General features: G+C 45.7%; 1 long non-coding RNA gene across 1 annotated transcript in view; it reads right to left on the reverse strand.

Annotated features, from left to right (window-relative positions):
* Window positions 1-12257: 12257 nt before the first annotated feature.
* The window catches only part of LOC131481680 (uncharacterized), a 38225-nt gene continuing 28115 nt past the window's right edge, over window positions 12258-22367 (reverse strand). Inside the window, exons 2-3 of the long non-coding RNA XR_009246501.1 lie at window positions 13206-13463; window positions 12258-12362 (exon numbers count right to left, since the gene is read on the reverse strand). This is a non-coding gene — a long non-coding RNA (uncharacterized LOC131481680). The remainder of the gene's footprint in view (window positions 12363-13205; window positions 13464-22367) is intronic.

A 22367-nucleotide genomic window follows, 5' to 3' on the forward strand; every position in this document is an offset into this window, starting at 1 on the left:
TCATCAGACTCCTCCAGAGAAACAGAACTGCAGTGCACATGCCCAAACACACACACACACACACACGGCCTGTAAGAAGATCCTGGAGACTGCCATTTGCTCTACTCAGTAAGACACCAAGTCAGACATCCTGCTTTGGACTGCCCAGTTTGATGTCCGCCTCCAGCTGCTGGCTCCAGCTTGTTCCTAATGCAGACCCTGAGAGGCAGTGGTGACAGTTCAACTAATCCAGTGCCCACTCCCCATGTCAGGGACCTGGATTGAGTTCAACTTCAATGCCCTGCCCCTAGCTGTGTCGGGCATTTGGGGAAGCAACTGACAGATGGGTACAGACAGAAAGATTTCTCTGTATGTCTTGATATTTCTTAAAGTAACTTTTTTGAAAAAGACATATTTATTCTGATGCAAAACAATTTTGAAATCTACATGTGTTTCTCATATTAGGTATTTTCATGACTTTTGGACCTGGGCTGACACAGATTGTCATGTGCAGGGATTTCATTCTGTTGCACTAAGGTAAGCTTCTCCTCTGCCAGTTGCCCGAGTGTTTGTCATGTATATGTGGTATTGGCTCAGGTGGTTACAGGAAGATGGCCCAAGGCCTTGGGACCCTACACCACATGAGAGATCTGGACGAAGCTCCTGGCTTCTGGCTTCAGATAGGCTCAGCTCCAGCTGTTGCAGCCATTTGGGGAGTGACCCAGCAGATGTAAGACCTCTCTCTCCCTCTATCTCTTCTTTTCTCTGTAACTCTGCCTTTCCAATAAAAAAAAATTAAATAAAATCTTAAAGAAAAAAGCTTGATGAGAATCCCCCAAAGGACATATTTGAGGAGAAGAAGAACATGCGACTTGGGGGAACAGTTATTTAAAAAATAATAATTTTTGTTTACCTGAAAAGAGAAAGAAGGAGAGAAAAGAGGAGGGAGAGAGAGAGAGAAGATCTTCTTTCAGCTGGCTAACTCCTCAAGCTGCAATGACCAAGGCTGGTCCAGCCAGAAGCCAGAGCGTGGAGCTCATCCATACCTCCCACATGGGTACCGGTGCCCACGGACTTGGCCCATCTTTCACTGCTTTCCCAGGCACAGTAGCAGGGATCTGGGACAGAATTGAAGCAGCCAGGATTCAAAATGAAGCCTAGATGAGATGCCAACATTAAAGACAATGGTTTAACCTGCCGTGCCACAATGCCAGCCCTGCCATCTGTTCTAAGCCCCCAGGCCAGCCCTATTCCTTCCCATTCCTGCTCGCTGCTCCCCAACACCCGGCATCTCAGTGGGGGTCTCAGTCGTCCTGCACCTGCAGACACCAGTCCCACCAAAGGGACTCCTGTTGAATGGTGCCCGAGGGTCCCTCAGGAGCTCAGGAAAAATCCTTCCAAGCAGCCTTTCATGTTTCGTTGGGTGCCCAGGCTCCTTTGTTTCAAAGGACACATAGCGTCATTCCCAGTATCTGGTCAGCCAGCCCACTTACTGTGTCAGAGGGGCCAGTGCATGGTGTGAACAGCAAGGGGAGGAGGGTCACTGCACCCCTCCCATAGCCAGACCTCCCAGTGTCTGCCAATCTTTCCCCCCATCACCCTGTCTCCACCCCACATTCCCCAACCACCCCTGGGGACGCTGCAGGATCTCGGTTCTTCCTCTTTCCTCTAGATGCTTCCTTTGCTTGCCTCCGAGGCTCTTCCTCTCTGCCCATGGATTCTCTGAAGTTTGCTAAGGTGAGCCTTCTCCGTGACTGTGTGCATATGCACGGGTGTGTAGGGATGATTCCTCGCCTGGCTGGACCTCTAGGGATAGGGGAGTGCATTTGCCAGCCCTGGTTGGGGAGAAGAGCCAAGCTCATAACCCTGGACCACTTGTGGCTGTTTGGTAATGTGTAAATGTTATCAAAGGCTATAAACACTATTGGCTGGATCTGGGCTGACACAGATTGTCATCTGCACTGGCAAAAGTGACCATTGGAAACAATTAGAGCAGGAGCTGCGGAATGTAATTCTCTGAACGTGCCTGTGGTATTTAACATTCTTTGGCATTTCAATGACCTTTGCTGAGCCATAATGCAAGTTGAAGGGCTCATTTACTCCACGATCGTCCTATTTCATCCACGAGAAAATGAGAGACCCAAAGCAGGTGTCCAAGGCTGAGTCACATACTGCATTTCAGAACCTATTGACCGGATGCTAATTTCTGCCATTTGCATGGGGGCCCAAGCTGTCATCCTGGTCGCAGTATCCATGTCAGCTCAATTTTCAGAGCAGCTGTAGCTAACGTTGACCTGCCACCGGTTACCAGGGTGTAATGAAGCACAAAAGGCTGGTAATTGTTTTTTACATTACCCGGATCAAGTAACATACAGCTAGACTTATCACAATGAGATCCCAGTGCTTGGTTGGGATGGAAAAAAACGGCCATGAATGTCACTTAAAGGGTGTCATCCAAAATGAGTTTGCAAGGCTAGAAACTAAGAGGTCCCAGTTCAGAGATGGTATCTCGAACTCCTGCCTTGTAAATGCCTCTCACCTGCTGCCTCCCAGACTCATTTCCAGTCACTCAAGGAAAAGGTGCTTTTAAAAGCCGCCTGTAAATGGAGATTGATCCCTGGGGAAAGAAGAGACCTAGTGGGGTGGGGAGCGGTGCACGGAAAAGAAGCAAAGCTGTTCATGAAATTTCCAGCAACTCAACATTCAACGCGTTCTGGGTCCCTCGCTTCTGGAAACAGCACAATTGCCCTGGGGTGGGGGGTGTCCCCCAGACTGAGAGTGCTGCTGACGTGGACCCAAATATTTTTCCAAGTGTGACTGCCAGAGAGACCCTGACTGAAGTTAAAACTTGCCTTGCAATGGGGCTGACCTCGTGTACAGCAAGTAAAGCAGCGTCTGCAGTACCAGCATCTCAATATGGACGCCCACTTCCCTTTCAGCTTCACCTTCAAGCCAGCTCCCTGCTTCTGGCCTGGGAAAGCAGCAGAGGTGGCTCCACTACTTGAGGCCCTGTAGCCATGTGGAAGACCGAGAGGAAGTACCTGGCTCCTGGCTTCACTGGTAGACCAGCAGATGGGAGATTCTCTATGTCTATCTACCTTTCAAATAAATAGATAAGCCTTAGACATTGGCACATATCCAATGTTGCATTGCACTCCCATTCTATGCTAATTATTTTTGGCACAAACGCTTTGGGAATTATTTTTCTGATGTTTCTGGTGAAAAGGTTGGGAAAACAGTTCATTTATTTATAAGTGGTTATGATGGTGTAAAATCGAACTGGGGGCGATCAGAAATTTTGGCAAAATAAGAAAGTTCGATTGCTGTGAACCCTGAACTTGACAATAAAGCTAGTCTAATGTCACTTACTATGGAAATTTTATCCTACATTTATCAAGCTTGACTTTGAAGACTGAATACATCCTAGGGATTTTGTTTGCTGGAGCTTGGAGGCTCCATGTGTTTTGCCCATATTGTCTGAATTGATAAAACTGGTCCTCATTCAAGAATCAGACAGGGGGCCCGGCGGCGTGGCCTAGCGGCTAAAGTCCTTGCCTTGAAAGCGCCGGGATCCCATATGGGCGCCAGTTCTAATCCCGGCAGCTCCACTTCCCATCCAGCTCCCTGCTTGTGGCCTGGGAAAGCAGTTGAGGAGGGCCCAAAGCCTTGGGACCCTGCACCCGCGTGGGAGACCCGGAAGAGGTTCCAGGTTCCCGGCTTCAGATCGGCGCGCACCGGCCCGTTGTGGCTCACTTGGGGAGTGAAACATCGGATGGAAGATCTTCCTCTCTGTCTCTCCTCCTCTCTGTATATCCGGATTTCCAATAATAATAAAAATCTTGGAAAAAAAAGAATCAGACAGCCTGGGTTCAAATCTTCCCATCTGGCTGAGCAAGGGATTTAAACAAGCTTCGGTTTCCTCATCGGCAATCTGCAAATGAAGGCTAGCTGGGGACCACCCTGGTAGGGGCATGGAAACCATTTAGCACAGGGTCAGCCACGGTCAGGGTCAACACTGAAACAACATTAGCTTTTATCCTGCGTCATCTATTTTTAACTTTCTTTTGCATCATAAGCTTTAGGATAACCATCAAGCGCTCTCAGAGTATCCTCACACCCTGGTAAGCAAAAAGCTTCTGTGTTCCATCCCATGCCTACGCTGTTTTGCAAAGTTGTTGTGATCTTTTCATATTTAAATGTTTGTATTCTGCTTAGGATTTTCTTTTTTCTTTACAGCTTTGGATAAAAACATACTTTCACATTGTTTTGGTTCCCATGTAATCATCTTTAAGTGCTATATTACATTCAACAATGTTAATTTACCATAATTTGTTTAACTGTTCCCATATTGCTAATCATCTGGATTATTTTCATAGACATAATTTATGACTATGTCATTTATACTTTTTAATCCATTTATATCCCCAGCCTCTTTGCTTTTGGAACGAAGCATTCTCCTTGAGGTTACATTCTACTGGGTTAAGTAACATTTCCTTTCATTTGTCTAAAATGTAACTGAATCCCCTTTCAAAGCAAGCTTTCCCTCCGGCTCTCCTCTGTGGGCCTCAGATAAAAACTGTGAGTAAGGGCAGGAATACAGAAAACAACTCTTCCCAAGGCTGGGGAGTAGGATTTCCTATGGTCTCCCACGTGCAGGGCAGGACCCGACCACAGCCAGCACAGCCAGGCTGGCCCCATCTGCCCTTGTGCACAAGAGGACCCAGTCATGGCTTGACTCAGCCAGCCTCCAACGTGAGACCCAGCCCAGTTACAGCTGATCTACCCAGCATGGCCCTGTGCACCTGGCTGCTTCATGAAGGTGCAAAGGGATATGCTAGGTTCTTTTCCTTCCCTTCCCTTCCCAGGATTGAAGCCTGTGCAAGCCAGTAGTACAGCAATGAGTAGCCACACATGGCTGTTCAGTTTCAAGATAAATTTGTTACGATGAAATAAAATCTCACTTTCTCTGACATACCTGCCACATTCCTGAATATACGGAATTACTATAAAAGAGAAGACATGCATTATTCTAGAAAATTCTGTGGAGCAATGCTCTGATAGATGTTCCTGGGGCTACCTCCTGAGAGCCTCTTGAGGTCCCAGCCACTACGTTGCTGTCTATCCTGATGACCACCCAGCAGCATTCAGCACCAACTCTTACCATTGTGTCTCATCCAACAACATGCCAGCTCCCATCATCACACAGGCTACCCTTCCTCCTTCCCTCCTGCGCACCACCCCCCATCCCCAGGATCAGGCCAGGATACATTCTAGATGTCAACTCATTTTTCCCTGTTTTGCCCATTGAGAATGAACTTGGGGTGAAACTGTCATGCTGCCCCCTAGGCCACATTTCTTCTTCCATGTGGGTCCCACTGCACTGACTGAGCAGCGGAGTTCACGTTCTCTATTGACCTCTGCCCCGCCAAGCATGGTTAGCTCATTAACCGTCTTGCTATTACCGTACCTTTAAATCAGTCACGAGAAAACACTTATTCCCTGGCTTTAGTAGGCGTCTGGTGTAAAACTTTATCTTTCCCTCAGCTCAGGTAACAGGATATTAAAATATTTACATCAAGCATGCTGAAAAGCTCAACTGTCAAAAATAGTAATTTCGTGTCAAGTTGAAAATGAAATAGTCCCAGAAGGACAATTTTGAAGAATCTGCTTTTGTTCAGCCCAGAGGGGAGGAGTAGGGACTCGTAATGAACAAGGACACAAGGATGCCGGAGAGAGAACAGTGTCTGTGTTTGATGGGACTGGATTTTCACCTTGTGCTCAGATGTAATTCACACACAGTAACTCACGGAGAGCAAACTCGCAGGTGATGGACTGAGTGGCATGGAAGCCAAAGGGACTTACTGTAGAACGGCCCACCACTCAAATTTCCATGAACGTTGCTCCAGTCACCAAAAATAAAATAAAATAAGATATAAGAAAGTGAGAAATGGAGCAGCTGAAGAGGAGAAAGACACCAATGGAAAACTAAACTCTATTAGCCCAGGGCTTCCTGTGTGTGCAGAACAAGTGAGAATCTCTGGGCAAGAATCGAGCGCTGTGGACGCCTGCAGCTCAGTGTCAGGCAGGTGCCAGGAGCCAAGGTACACTTGGCATCAACAGCGAACTTCAGGATAGCAAAGAACAGCAGCCACATAAACTCCCCAGGATGTGTCAAGGTCCCCCTTGGCTCCTCCTGGGTTCTTTTCCTCATCAGTGAAATGCAGATGTAACTCCTACAGAAGTGGCACCTGCTCTAACAATTGAGTCCCACCCCTTTTGAATCCGGGTTAAAATTCCCTGTTTTGACAAAAAGCATTTTTGTCTAGATCAAACCTTTTTCCTATTTTTACCTTCACAACACCTATCTGTTTGAAATTATATGTACATATATGTATGCACATATGTACAGTCCAGTCTCTTTTCTGTACCAATAGTCTTCAACAAAAGAGCCTCATCTGTCTTGTTAATCTCTCGAAACTCTCAAATCAAACTCAACTTTAGAAATCGTCTCAGAGGGCTGACAAGTCCAGGGTGTCATCACTAGATCCGAAATCCCATCGAGGCCGAAAAGGCCCTGCATTCTTAGCCTTTCAGCTCCGCTTGCTTTCTCCAAGTTCCACCATCAGAAACATTCTCTCTCCATTGTCGTGGAGACAATGTGGTCCATGACAGGTGCAGGGACAGAAGTAAATGTTCTTGCTCAAGTTCTGGTAGAAAGTCTTAGGGCAGATTCTAATTGGTTCATGTAAAGTCACATGTTCCTGCCTGAGCCAATCCAAGGTGGCCATGTGCATGCTGAGTATTCTAATTGGCTGATCAGGAACAGAATCCACAGGTGGTGACAGGAGAATCGAGTGGAACTTGGCAAACCAAGTAAAGGAAAAAAGAACATTAAGTGATTGGTGGGCCCGGCAGCGTGGCCTAGCAGCTAAAAGTCCTCGCCTTGAACGCGCCGGGATCCCATATGGGTACCAGTTCTAATCCTGGCAGCTCCACTTCCCATCCAGCTCCCTGCTTGTGGCCTGGGAAAGCAGTCGAGGACGGCCCAATGCATTGGGATCCTGCACCCATGTGGGAGACCTGGAGGAAGTTCCTGGCTCCTGGCTTTTGATCGGCACAGCACTGGCCATTGTGCTCACTTAGGGAGTGAATCATCCCACGGAAGAGCTTCCTGTCTCTCTCCTCCTCTCTGTATATCTGACTTTGCAATAAAAATAAATAAATCTTTAAAAAAAATGATTGGTGAAGGATGGTTTCCCAAAACATGCTGACTAGACAAAAACCAACAGGTACCACTCTGCTACATACATACCTATCAGGAAACAATAACAGCATATGTGTAAGTGAAAGTATTTTTAGAATTAAAAAATGGAGATGTGGATGTCTTGTCTTCCTGATGCCTAGAGAGATAAGAATATGAAACATAGGGGTGGGGAGAACCCAAGTATCTATGTAACTGTGTCACATAATACAATGTAATTAATGAAGTTAAATAATAAATAATTAAATAAAAAAAAAAGAATATGAAACATGAGACAAGATCCATTAGTAACTTCAAGGCTCACTCCAGCACCTAAAAGCAAAGGGATGCCAGGCGAGTTTCTTTCCGCCCCATACACACCCATCTGCCCTAGAAGCAAGACATGGAAATACGTTGTCCATCATCATCTCCTGAGCTGCTCCCAAGGAATAAATTAGCTATAAAGGGCCTCTTAAATGCAGCTGGGACATATGTGGGCATGCCAATCCAAGATAGGCAGCCAGGGGGAAGTTTAGAACCCCAACATCCACTTTGGCTAACCTCTTTGGACACCTGACACATCGCTTCGAATGTGGTGGTAATGGCACCTCCCCACTTAGCATGCATGCAGCACTTTCAGGAGTGCTATTGTTAAAGCAACGAGTTCATTCAGTGTGTGTGTGTGTGTGTGTGTGTGTGTGTGTGTTACACTCAGAATGTACTAGACCTCAGGAGTTTTCCATCTGTCTTCCTAAGAAAGTCAACTCAGAAACAGTGGATCAGCAGTGACTGCCGAGAGACCCCAGGGCTCTTTGTGTAAATTGAAAAGGATCCTGTGTTCGCTCCCGCTTTTATTATGGGAATCACACCCGATGTGATAATTTTTGTGCAGCGGGTTGGTTGTTAGTTTCTAATTGTGCTTGTTCCTCAGCAGCTGAGTGGGAGCGCCTGGTCTATATCCATCTGTGATCACAGCCACTGGCCAGAGAAACTGTGCTGCCAGACCTGAGGCACGAGGCCTGGCCTTTGCTGACTGCCCCTGGGCCAGAGGCTGGACAGCTGAGCATCCTCAGGTCCTCTCCCCACAGACTCCTCTCTGAGTGTTGTGCTCTGGGATCTGCTTGGAGCTGCCCTGCCTGTGGCTGAAGGCCCGAACACTTCCCCCTGCCAGCTACCCCCATCCGTGTTGTAATCAGACTTACCGCGTCTGAAGCCATTGGAACTTAGATTAGCCTGACTGCTAGGACCACACACACACTGGCTTTTACTTTGTTTTATATAAATTTCCCCATGGTGTAAGTAAAATGATTCTCCCAGAAAAACTTCTGAGCCCCAGAGGACTTCCTATTAGTTTAGAAATAGGAAGAAAAAAAAATCCCAAAACTTGCAGAGTTCTGAGGCCATTGAGTCCCAACTCGATTTAATGGGTGAGTATTTTGAAGCTGGATTAAGTGTTAACCTTGTAATCTGAGGCACAACATGGATTTGTTCAACAAATCTTTGCTGATGCAAGTGGAGTTAAAGTTTAGCCTGTAATTGCTTTTGAGTGCAATTGGCAATGTGTCACAAAATGAATATAGTATCTATCAGCATGTCATCCCCACATGTGGGTGAGTTCATTTACTCCAGATCCAGCACTGGCTGTGGACTCAATGTTTTTTGTTTTGTTTTGTTTTGTTTTTTGCTAAGATTTATGTCTGGATTTAATTGAATGGCAGAATGACAGGCGCAGAAGGAAACATAAAGCAAGACGAAGGCAGATCTCACATCTGCTAGTTCACTCCCCCAGATGGTTGCAACAGCTAGGATTGGGCCAGGGCAGGTCAAAACCAAAAAGCAGAACTCCATCCGGGTTATCCATATGTATGGCAGGGACCTGACCACTGGGGCCATCAACTACCACCTTCCCAAAGCATTATGAAGAAAATAGGTCAGAAGCAGAAGGGCTGGGACTCAATGGACTGTGGATGTTGCAAGTGGCCTACACCATCCTATAGCATACCATACTATATTGTACCATTATGCCTGTCCCTTATTATCTGTCACATGCTTTGAGCTTGATCATAGGTGTGGTCATGCCAAGAGGAAGTGGGACCTTTAAGAGCAAGGACATAGGTGGAACTCCTTGGAGCATGGAGCAGGTGGCTGCTGCCCTCAAAAGGGGCTAATACAGTGCTCGTGGCACTGTGAACATTTTTTACATTTTAATTTTTAAAAAATATTTATTTTATTTATTTTATTTGAAAGGCAGAGTCACACAGAGAGAGAGATAGGTCTTCCATCTGCTGATCCACTCCCCAAATGGCTGCGATGGTCACGACTGGGCAGACCAGAGCCAGAAGCCTGGGACCTCATCCAGGCTTCTCACCTGAGCGGCAGGGACAGAAGCACTTGGGCTACCTTCTACTGCTTTCACAGGTGCATCAGCAGGAAGGCGGGTCAGAAGTGGAATACCAGGACCAGAACTTGTGCCCACAGGGGCCCAGGAGGAGGCTGTGGGTAAAGGACTCAGCCTGCAGGATAGGGAACCCCAGTCCCTGAACTAGTGACCAGGGAAGGGTGCAGAAAAATTTCCAAGCAGTACTGGGGCACAAGGGTCCTGCTTAGCCCCCTCACTAAGCGTCCACGTGTGGGTGAGTGTCCTGCTGCACCAATCCCCCATCCCACCCTAAAAGTGCCACTGTAACAATACTGTTACTATCACCGAACGTGACAGGCAGGTGGCACACAGAGAAGCCAGGCCTCTAATCCAGCCAAATGCAGACTACACCTGTGTCTACCAATGTGTCCAGTTGAATAGCAAGTTATCAGCCCCACACTTGATGTCATTTGTTTTTCAAGTGAAATGTGTTTTCTTTTTCTCAAATCATATTTTTGTAAAGTTCTTCTTGATTTTTTTCATATGTGGAACTTGCCCCCAGTCATCAGGTACTTTTGGAAGAGGGAATCAGTGCAGTGAAATGGATACTTGTTATTCAACTTGGAATCCAGGGACACCTGGCCATGGGAGGGCCCCTTGGCCTCTGGCTGCTTGGAGCTGAAGGCTGACTCCATTTGTCCTCCACAACCCATTCTTCAAAAGGATCCAACAACCTCAATTTAATATAACTAAATCAAATTGGGTTAAATATGTTTCCTGTTATTTTTGTTTTCTAAACAAGCAGCTGGAAAATTACGTCAAATATATCGCATCTGTTCTAGCATTTTCGCCTGCTCTGAGGCGTGGCTGGAGGTCTGTGTTCAGGGAAACACAGACATGCCACCTGGCTCCACGCCGCGGAGCGTTGCTCAGGTCTTGCCCTCTCCCCACAATGCTAACCGGAGCTGGCGTTAGCTGAGCACATACTCTGTACCAGGCACCGTGTTCAATCCGTCACAACACTCTCATGAAAGAGATGCTCCTATTAGCTCAGTTTGGTAGACTGAGGAAATTGAGGCTTGGAGTAAGGAACCAGTTGCCCAAGTTCACTGAGGAGCAAACAGAACTAACGTTCAAAGTTTCTCAACCTCACCGCAAAACCGAGCTCTGGTCTGTTCTAGCCTCCTAGCGGACTGTTCCTCCAGCCCACTCCCCTCTCCCACCCCCGAACTTCTAGGCAACCTTTAGAACCCTGATCCAGAATTCACCCTCTAGAGAGCTCTTCCTGACTCCCACAGAGCCAATCGCCTCCCTGGGGCCACGTTGGCCACCCGCACACGTGATCATGTTGCAATTGTCAGCACATCTGGCTTCGGCATGAGACTAAGGTTTCCTGAAGAACAGGAAGCAGGTCTTGGGTGTCTTGCCTACAATGGGGTCCTCAAAAGTTCATGGAAAATGTGTATTAAGGAAAAACAGTGCATGGATTTCAAGAATCATTGTGCCACAATGAACTTGCCTTTTTACTCCATTTTTGCACAAATCTTCTGAAACATCTTCACCTCCCTCAGATGTGTCGGGCACATCATCAGTGTCCAGTCCATGTTGATCAATCACTTATTTGAAAACAGGGATAGCAAATAAACATGGTGCAGCTCTGGGAGTGGGGCCAGGGGGGCACAGGCTCCGCCACTTCCTGGCTTTGAGAGCGTTGGAGGAATGACCCGGCAGGGTTTAGAATTCACCGCTGAGAACCTATTCCCAGGGCGGCCTTGGAGGTTTGGCGGCCATGTTCACTGCCACGGGCTCCTCCTGCTTGCTCGGCTGTGGTAATCACTCCCATTCCCTCTTGTGCTGTCCGCGGGCGACTTGAAGCCAGAAATCTGAGCATGCCACTGAAACAGCGGACTCTAATTGCTGGTTTTCATTCAAGCCTAATGATTGTCTCCCTTGCAACTCACCCGTAATTACTGCTCAGAGCCCAGCACATTCATTCAACAATAATGAATGATGCATGCTCTCCCCCGCATATCTAATTTAAATGGTCTTTTCTAAATGGTAGCTACGACACCGGTGACAAGATAGTACATAAGCTTGGATTTCTGTTGTTGTTAAGTACAAATATTTTGATAAGTGCAGCTAATATGAGAGATTTCCTCTTAGCTGGATATGATACACATTGAAATATGACATTGGTACCATCTGTTCGTCATCATAAATATAAATGAAGTGATAATGAGCAAAATGTGTTAAGGACTATCAGTATGATTGCACTCCGATGGTTTAATTTGGATCTTCATTAATCTAAAAATAAAACAATCTACAAATGACAAATGAGCACATTTTTACCAATGCCATCCAAGTATCTTTTAGGCAAAGGACCAGGTTCTTGCCACTTGAAATGAGAAGAAAATAATGAAAAAGGAGACTTTTTAAAAGCTCCCATTGAGTGCCCCGTTCACATCATTAACACAGCTGCTCCCGCGGGTCTGTCTTAAACCTCAGAAATGTACCTGGCCTGAAATTGCAGGTGCTGAAATGGACACAGAAAGGACCTCAAGGACAGGCGCTGTCTCACTGTGTGACGTGGGCCGGGAGGCTTCAGCCGTCTGAGCTGCCATCGCCTTCCCACCCAAGGTCACCAGGAGAGCTTCTCGTCCACTCCAGCCTGGAGCCCACCTCGTACTTGGCACTGCACAGCACTCAGCTGCCAGAGGAAAACCAATGCTTCCTGCACATTCAGGTGGCTGCTACACAAGACAGAGCTGGCATGTGCTCTTCCCCCTGTATTTCACACATGAGGAAACTGAGGCACAAGGAAATCAGCCTAACTTCAATGTCAGTCCTGGGTTCCCACCCAGGCTACCCCCTCTTTATCATTATGACCCTTGGTGCTTAGGTCCAGTTACAACAGCAAAGGAAGACGCTATGTCCTAGCCAAAGTCCACACAGCCAAAGCCAAGCCGGAAGTTGCTAGGGGTAAGCGGGACAGTGAAAGGGAGGCTACTTGGCGTCATCACACCTTTATTTCACAGATGTCAGCCAGAACAAGGGACCTTGTCAGTGAATACACACTGGGGTCTTCTCTAGGTCCCCTTGTTTGAGCTTGTAGAGCTCCACTTGCCAATTCCCTCTTCAAGGAACAAGATGCCCACTCAGATGATACACCTGAGGCCCCACAGCTCAGGCAGCAGCTTTCCTAGCGTCTACGTCACCACACATTCCCAGCCTATCTGAGCATACATTCCCCTCCTCAACTTCTGCCAAGTCCCACGAAGGTTATTGGGGCCTTCCACCTACGGCTTCATCTTTCCCTCCCTTAGTAACTGGGGCTCTCGCCTACTGAGGGCCTACTGGGTGCCAGATGCTACTCCAGGCACCTCACTCATGTCAGCCAATGCTCACAGCAATCCATTTTACGAAACAGAAATGAGGTTCGAAAGGTGGAGACCCCTTCCTGTGTTTGTGTCTCGCACCCTTCTCCTCCGTCTGGGCTAACCACTTCTGGCGGATCCCCAGCTCCTGGAGATTCTGACACCCCTCTCCTCTGCAGTCTGCAGTCCGGTTGGATGCCCACGCCTGGTCTCCCACAGTGCAGGGACTGGGAAAAATCGACGCCCATGTCACCTCTGGTTGCAGTCATCAGCACTGTGGCCTGGCTGTCCCTCTCAACCTGAAGCACCAACAGCCTCACAGTTCTTAACAGGCCACTCAGAAATGGATAAACAACTGAGCAAATGCACGCCAAGCTCACACACAGGTCATTTGCACGGTGGTAAAGCACAGAGTCCCAAGTAGGCTGCTACCGGTGCATTGGCTGTCCACCCTGTGTAGCAGTGTTTCCCTGGACAAGTAGCTTAACTCCTCTGGGCTGCATTTCATCACCTATAAAAGGGAGACAATAGCAAGGATTGTTATGACCATTAAATGAACGATGTGTGTAGACTTGCTAACAGTATGTGGCCAGAGACCAATAAAGGACTGGTAATTACTATGCACCAACATTGTCATCATCAAAAATGTGCTGGACAAAATTTCCCAAAGCCCAGGCTTCACTGGTCTAGAAATCCACCCACTGGCTTTGCTTAGCAGAAAAAGAGATCATGACAATTGTCAAGCTAAACAAAGAAAAATATAAATGACTCAATTAAAATACAATGACAAAACTAATTTACAAAACTGAACTTGCAATGCATTTGGAACCTGTCCTTTATGGTACTTGGGGAAAGAAACAGAGGAGACCCAGTACTTCCAGGCCAGCCTGCCCAGCAGGGTCCTTGAGGCAGTCTTGAGAAGGCAAGCGACAGGGTTCCAGGAAGGGCACAAGCGTGAGTGGAGTTATCCCCTCATCTGGTCCCTCTCCACTCCTGAGACCAGCTAGAGGCTGGAGGGTCCTGTGTGGGTGGTGAGGAGAGCGCCCAGGCTGAATCCTACCAAGCAGGCTGCTGTGCTCTGAGCAGGGACCCCCAGGGTGCTCCCAACGGTGTGAGGCTTTCTAGAAAGACACCATGGAGCAGAGCAGAAAATTGCTAGAAATCAAGGCTCTTGCTTCTCTGCCCAAGACACACAGACTCCTCTCTGGGTCCGAGTGGTAGCCTGGCATTCATCACAAGGCCAGAGCTTGGGCCTTGGTTTTGCCATGGAGGTCGTTTGTGGTCCTTTTCACCATTGAAGGCCTTTTCCGTTCCCCATGGCTTGGTTCAAGTCACCGCTGTCCCCCAGTGTCTGCCTCCTCTGCAGTGCCCAGTAGGTCAGTTTTTCACGTCCATGGCTCACAACACCACATGAAGCCAGAGCTGCCCCGTCACCTGCTATTCTTTCTAATGCTGTGCTGCAAATATGGCAAATCCTTAATAAATATGTGTAAACTCTCAGGTCAGATTCAGTGGGTGATGAAAGAACGCAGTGATGCTCAGAGCAGATTTGGAGCTAAAATCAAGTTCATGTGAGCCTGAGTGTTTGGAAAATTGGTTTTTTTGTATTTCTAGTGGAATTGGCTTATGACATGCTTTTATTACTTAAACTAGTGTTGATTTTTATTTGTTTTCCCCCGGAGTCTTTACCTCTGGTCACCACGTGTGAATGAACAACTCCGTGGTCTTCAGAAGAGCTGCGGCCAGAGTCCAAAAGGATGAAGTCAGGCACGAGAAGATAACTCAAGCTCCAATGAGTGAAATGTATGAACTGTTAGAGGGGAAGAGGGGTCAGATCCCCCGGGTTCCCACATGCCTGTTTATTCTGCTCAGAGCCCTCTGCCTTGGATGAAAAATACACATACCACGAGGACACAGGCGACAGCTGACTGGGCACAGAGATGGCATCTTTTCCTCCAATGGGAAAAAATATCAAGCAAATAGAGTGTATAAGATTCCTAAACTGCAACCATTGTCGTCGCTGTTGTTGTGATTTTTGTGTGTGTGAGATGCTGTAAGGGCTCCTATATTCACTAAACGGTAGTCTCAGAATGCTGTGAGCAAATTAAAAATGGAGAACACTGACTTAATGATCTCTTTAACGTTCAGTGGTTCAGCTGCATCTCAGCTCTCAAGTGCATGCAATTCATTTTGACTCTTGTTAGGGTAAGACTTCTCCGTAGATGCTCCAAACACTTCCATCTTGGAAAGGGAGTCTTAATGAGGATGGTGAGCTGTAACTGTAGGTCAGCCCAGCTCTATAATGTAAGCTCTTTCCATCTCAGAAACACAAGAACTCTACTAGGCTGTCTCTCTGGTGCCAGGAACGACTCAGATTTTACCTTGATCCCTGAGTGTTTGGCATGGTAACGTGCAACTGACAGTTGCTGCCAAAGCCAAACACATGCAACCCCTGTCCCTCCAACTCAGTAATTCCACCTCCTGTCGAAAGAATAACTGCCGAGAGCACATCAAAAGTCAGAGGAGACCACTGCTCCCAACACCACATTCCTGTTAGCGCCCGTCAGAAAGTTGGATGAAACCTGACTCTCCTGACACAAAGCTGATTATTTGAAAAAGGTAAAGTTCCTGTTTTCTGCAATTAACATATTTTCTTGAAGAGCAACAGGCATAGAAGAATCACACATCTACGGTGATTTTTTTTTCAAAGAAAACAATTAGTGCCCATATCAAAAAGGCTAATTCAGATTAATTAAAGAACACCCACATCAGTTAAATATAATACTTCCCCTTTCACTTAACTCGGCGTATACAATGTGTGGCTATTAAGTGTTGGACTTCACTCTAATAAAGAATGACAGCTGAGGGGTCTGGAGCTTGGAAGAAAACTTTGGGGGCTGTGACCACTTTCATTGCACATAATGATGGATAAGGAAGTGGAACAATTTAATTCCGGAGCCTTCATGCTATTAGAAGGCTAATAGAACAGTCTCAAAATTAGTTATTTATGTCAAGCTGCAAGAAGCTTTTTGTCATTCCACAGCATAAAATGGAAACTAAATGAAGTGTTGCATAACTTCTCTCCCATCTTTTCATGTATATGATACAAGGGTAATCAAGATCTAGTGGAAATTATTCATGGAGATTTAGAACAATTAAAATGAAGCATTCTTTTGAAGTATTTGTCTTATTATTTTTTAATTTGGAAAAACACTGGAAAGTGTGAGGAGGGAAATAAAAGCCTACCCTACTACCTGCCAAAGACTTGGGAAGGCGACACGTTGCATTTTCAAGGGTTGGGTCTGGTCTGGGGAGCGCTGGCAGCGTAGGTTGGGAAGGAGCGCTGATATCGCTAGCTATGGGAGTTACCCAAAAAGCCCCAGGAAAAAAAAAGAATTAAAAACATGTGTTTATTTGGGTTCTAAGAAAATTTCAGGTGCAAAAACCATTTTTCATACTACGTGGAAAATATTATGAAAAACGGTGCATTCAGGGCTTTCAAAAACTGCCTTACACCAAAGTAAACTGCTGGGTTTAGTGCCATTTTGCCACAATCTTTGCAAGCACTTTACCTCGTATTATGTTAGAACGTTGCTGTAAAAATTAAATTGAATTGTACCTGTAGGAGATTATCACAAATTAGACTGCGAACACTGGGATGTATTTCCAACACTTCTGTATGGATTAACAGATTTTTTTCTCCCGTTTTCACATTTGGGTTCATTGTGTCTTTCATAACTTCTTACATCCTGAATTTTTTCCTATATTGCCAAGAATTCTTCTGTTGTTTGACTATTAATAATTTGACTACTAATTACTACTATTAAAACTACTATTTATAGTTTGACTACTAATCATTTTCATTTGTAGGTTATTTATTTCATGCAATCCTCTCTGTTGCTGGACACATAGCTTACCTTACCTTTGTCACGGTGTAAATAACTCTGGAGTAAACATCCATGGATCTTTCTGCTCCCCGACTCCTTTCCTAAAGCATCTTTCCTGGGAGCTGCGGGTCCAAACCACGAGCTTTTGATGACAAGCATTTGCCTGTGCTGCTGCCTTTTCAGGTTATGTTCTTGTACCTGGAGCAGCAACCAGGGCATGGTTGTGCCCTTCCCGGTGCAGGGTGGAGACGGGGATCCTCCCATGCAGACTGGGTCTACTGACATTACCAAATACCATGAGGATTTCTGGAAACATTTTATCCCAAAATGTGGCTGTTACAGCAATGCTGCTACAGTTAATTCTACAGAACGCATTCTCCCTTGTGGACCTCTGCTGAAGTGGGATGGATTCTGATCTCCCCTCGCAGAGGGTTAAGACTTCTAAAATGCCCAGAATCACCTCTCAGCCTGGGAAGCTGAAACTGCTTTATGAGCGACAAGATGCCCCAAGCAGGAAGCCTTGCGACCCCATCATCAAGTCCTCTGTCTTTGACACCAAGACAGAATGCCCGATTGCGACTCCTATGGACCCTAGGAATTCAACGCCCCAATAATTATTCTGCCCATGAGAAGATCCCACTTCCCTTGCCCTACAGGCCCCACAGCGCCTTGAATTTCAGCCCTTGGGAACCTTACTGGCAATGGCTTTCATCTGTTTTTTGGCTCACAATGATATTGGGTAGCTTCATGATAATCCAGAAGAAAGGCTAATTTAACGCAGATTTTTGAAATTACAGAAAAGCACAAAGAAAACCACGCTGCCTTACTTCCACCACTCAGAGATAACCTCTGTTAATATTTCCATATGTTTTGGGTAACCAATATCCAATTTTCTGTCCCTATGCATTTTCTGATTTTCTATGCATGATTTTTTTTGTGCTATGACCTGCTTTTTTGCCTTAATAGTACAACAGCCATTTTCTCATCACTGGCTATGTGACAAAATGTCTTAGATGCCTCTAGTGTATTCCATCACATGAACATGCCTTTTTTTTAAAGGTTTATTTATTTTTATTGAAAAAGCAGATACACAGAGAGGAGAAGAGACAGAGAGGGAGGTCTTCCATTCTATGGTTCACTCCCCAAGTAGCCACAATGGCCAGTGCTACGCCGATCCGAAGCCAGGAGCCAGGAGTCTCTTCCAGATCTCCCATGTAGGTGCAAAGTCCCAAGGCTTTGGGCTGCCCTTGACTGCTTTCCCAGGCCTCAGGCAGGAAGCTGGATGGCAAGCGGGGCTGCCAGGATTAGAACCAGTGCCCATAATGGATCCCGGTGCATTCAAGGCAAGGACTTTAGCCACTAGGCTACTGCACAGGACCCAGGACATACCTTTTTTTTAAAAGATTTTATTTATTTTTACTGGAAAGACAGATATACAGAGAGGAAGAGAGACAGAGAGGAAATTTTTTCATCTGATGGTTCATTCCCCAAGTGACTGCAATGGCCAGAGCTGAGCCAATCCAAAGCCAGGAGCCAGGAGTCTCTTCCAGGTCTCCCACATGGGTGCAGGGTCCCAAAGCTTTGGGCCGTCCTCAACTGCTTTCCCAGGCCACAAGCAGGGAGCTGGATGGGAAGCGGGGCCGCTGGGATTAGAACCAGCGCCGGGTCCCAGGACATACCTTTCTAAAAAGAAAGTCAGCCCAATAGTTACTTATGAATATATCAACTAAAGTTTGCGTTCTATATTGAGTTGTATTTATATAAATATGACCAATGTCCCGGCACATGGATCAGTTTGAGAGCTAAACCCAGTACCCTTTGCAAAAGTTGGATATACCTCAGACACTTTTGAAAGAACTGTTCAATTAGTTGTGGAAGGGAACTATTGGCAAAACTTAAATGTAAGATGATTTTGCACTTGAATTCCTTCACAAATACTTCTATTTCTCCAGTTTAAGAAAATTAACTGACATTGATAGATAATGCCTTGTGGGTCTATTGAAGGGAAGAAGGTAATAGGGAACCAAAACAAGAAACCCATATTGACAGAAAATGTCTTAACCCCAAGTCAAAATATGGACGAATTAAGTACGTATTGTAAGTCTTGGGTAAAAATAAACTGACTCAGGTCCGGCGTGATAGCCTAGCAGCTAAAATCCTCGCCTTATATGTGCCAGGATCCCATATTGATGCTGGTTCTAATCCCGGCAGCCCCACTTCCCATCCAGCTCCCTGCCTGTGGCCTGGGAAAGCAGTCAAGGGCAGCCCAAAGCCTTGGGACCCTGCACCCACGTGGAAGATCCAGAAGAAGCTCCTGGCTTCAGATCGGCTCAACTCTGGCCATTTTGGCCATTTGGGGAGTGAACCATCAGACAGAAGATCTTCCTTTCTGTATCTGACTTTGCAAGAAAAATAAATAAATCTTTTTTAAAAATAAACTGACTCAAATATAGAATTCCTGTCATCTTTCACAACTCCCGCTTTAACCAGTTTTCCTGAGTCACTGACTGATGACCAATTGCTTCGCATAAGAGGACTGAGCATCAGTGGATAATCTTGGGTGGGAGGACAATCCTTATGAACAGGACTGAAGACATATGCAACTTATTGTGGAAATAAGGAACAGCCATGTTGACGCAACTGAACCAGGAAAAACAAGGGGTTCTGACCTTTCCCTCTGTACAAAGCCATTCTCCTCCTTATCCAAGGAACATGCTCTCTTATCTTTAGTTAGGTGAGCTCCTTCTCATCTGGGAAGACACTGAATGAACTTGTGCTCCAAGACCCCTTCCTTTTGTACAAATGATGGCCGGACCCAAGACATTGAACATAAGCAGGACTGGGGAAATGTCACATGAGAAAAGAGGTTTCCTTCTGGAAGGAGCCAATCATGAAAATAAAAAGCTAATGCAGTCCCCCCTGCCAGTCCCTCTGAGGGATGTGATGATTGCAGTTCATGGAAGACATTGTGTATTGCCAAAAGCAGCTTACAAGGCACTAGCTCCATGTGGATGAGACCCTCACTGGTTTGGAAGGTTAACAAGCAATGCGTTGTGATTTGCGTGACATTTTCACTATGTGGCTTGCCATCCCATAACATCACTGTGCGTCTTTTGGAGGTGTTTAATAACAGTGGTCATTATTCCATCTTGATTCTGTAGGGGAAAAATTACTATTCTCAATGGTTATAATATTATTAGGACAAACAGTTCCTATTTGTTATCAAGTTTGTTTTTCTCTTTTCCTTGGTGGGTCATTCAATTATTTCCCTTCTTTACAGCCAAACATCTGTTCTGATTCTCATTTCACCCAACATCTCATTTGGTTCTTTCCTTTCAGCTTCAATTAGGAGTTTGCCAACGCTGGGATCTCCACTCAGATCTTGGACCTTTGCAATTAATTTTAATCAGGCTTGTTAACACTTTTTAATATGTAGGAAATAAGCAAATATGTAACTAAAAAGCCATTTATGTCTGTTATGAAGGTAACAAATATGCAATTAAAACTCCTTCTCTTAGTGACTTTGCAATAAATTAACTTGTTTTGTCACTATTGTGCCTGTATAATGTCATTTACTCTAGAGTTTTGACAGTCAGGGTTTTTTTTTTTTTCATCCTTGGCAAAATTAGCAAGTAATATTAAGATCTAAGAAATGACAATTAGTTTCTGAATTAGGTGGGATATACAATGTGTTAATTATTGAGGGACCAGGCTGCATGCAATTAAAATTTAGCATCCAGATAATGACAATGTAGTAGGTTTCTGAGCATCTAATGAAGTTGAAAATGTTCATTACCAATAAATTAATTCTCAGTTGCTTAACCAGTCTTTAAAATGCCCAGAAAGAGGACTCGATCATAATGATTTTGTTGTTCACAAATAGAATAATAACATGAAATCTTGGGAGTCTATTAGGGCTATCATGTTATTGTTAGAGTTCCCTAAACATTTGCAGGAATCTTACCGATGACTCAGAAGCGTGATCGCAGTGTAGAAGCTTGCTTTCCCAGAAACAGGCTTTCAAGTCATCTGAAAGCCACAAAGAATAAGATGAGATGAGTGAGGAAAGGGCTTTGAGGGGAGAGATGAGTCAAGATATCACACACTTTCCCAAATGGGACCCTTCATATTTTTGAATTTGACCCATATCTACTGTTCCTTGTAATTCCAAAGCTCCAATCTTACTGTTACAGACCTATGTGCTGCAGTGTCCATGACAGGAAGATCTCAAGAAGCTCCTAATCTCACAGCAAACACAAGCCATAGTGGCACAGTGTGCTACTTGCCAAGACAGAGACAAAAGAGTGAGGGACTGCCCTCCCACAAAGTCCCTTGAGAGCAAATCACAGGAAGCAAGAGTGGACAGAGAGCCCAACCAGGAGATGCCCATGGCCAAGTGAAAGAAGCTGATGGTGGGCACACTGGCGGAAGCCTAGGAGACAGGGAAGAGGTGGAAGGGCTGTGCATGTATTTGTGGGCTAGACTTGCTTCCGGAGAGCAACATGTAACCTGATATGGAAAAGACTAAGGGAATCAGATTGGAAGGAAACCTCAAGAATTCCATTTGGGGTGTGTTAAGATCATAGTATGGGTAGAAGTGGACAGGGGCATTATGGCATTCAGAAGTGAGATTTGCTTGGAGATAAAACTTAGGTCATCATTAACCTACAAATATTTTGAAGCCCTGTGTGGGAGACAGCTTTATGTTACCACAACAAAATAACAGAGACAGTTACTTTAAAAAGAAAAAAGAGGCCAGGACTACATTGTGGTACCGCAATTAAGCCACATCCTGTAATGCCAGCATCTCACATGGGCGCCAGTTCGTGTCCACTTCCAATCCACCAACCTGCTAATAGCCTGAGAAAAGCAGAGAAAGATGGTTCCAGTGTTTGGGCCCCAACCATCCATGTGGGGGACCAGGATGAAGCTCCGGGTTCCGCTTGGGCCTGGCTCAGCACTCCACCATTGTGTCTGTCTGGAGAGTGAGCCAGCAGATGGAAGATCTCTTTCTCTTTCTCTCTGTGTCTCTATTTCTTTCTCTGTAACTCTGACTTTCAGAGTAAATAAATAAGTCAAGAAAGAAAAAAGAAGACAAAAATGGGGCCAGAACAGTGACATATCAGGCTAATTCTCCTATCTGCAGTGCCAGCATCCCATACGGGCACCTGTTCATGTTCTCATTGCTCCACTGCTCATCGAGCTCCCTGATTGTGGACTGGGAGGGCAGTGGAGGATGGAGCAACTCCTTGGGCCTCTATACACATGTACAAGACCTGGAAAGCAGCTCCTGGCTTCAGGTTTTGGATCAGCTCAGCTCCAGCTGTTGTGGCTATTTGGGGAGTGAACCACCAGATGGAAGTTCTTTCTCTCTATCTCTCCTCTTTCTGTAAACTCTGCCTTTCAAATAAAAATAAATAAATAAATCTTGGTTGGGGAAAAGAGGGAAAATGCTTGTGCCATTATGAACTCAAAGTCCAAGCACCCTGGGGTCTAAGCACCTAGGATCACCTCACAACATGTTGGGA

Source organism: Ochotona princeps, chromosome 13 (assembly GCF_030435755.1).
Source record: "Ochotona princeps isolate mOchPri1 chromosome 13, mOchPri1.hap1, whole genome shotgun sequence".
Taxonomy (NCBI): Eukaryota; Metazoa; Chordata; class Mammalia; order Lagomorpha; family Ochotonidae; genus Ochotona; species Ochotona princeps.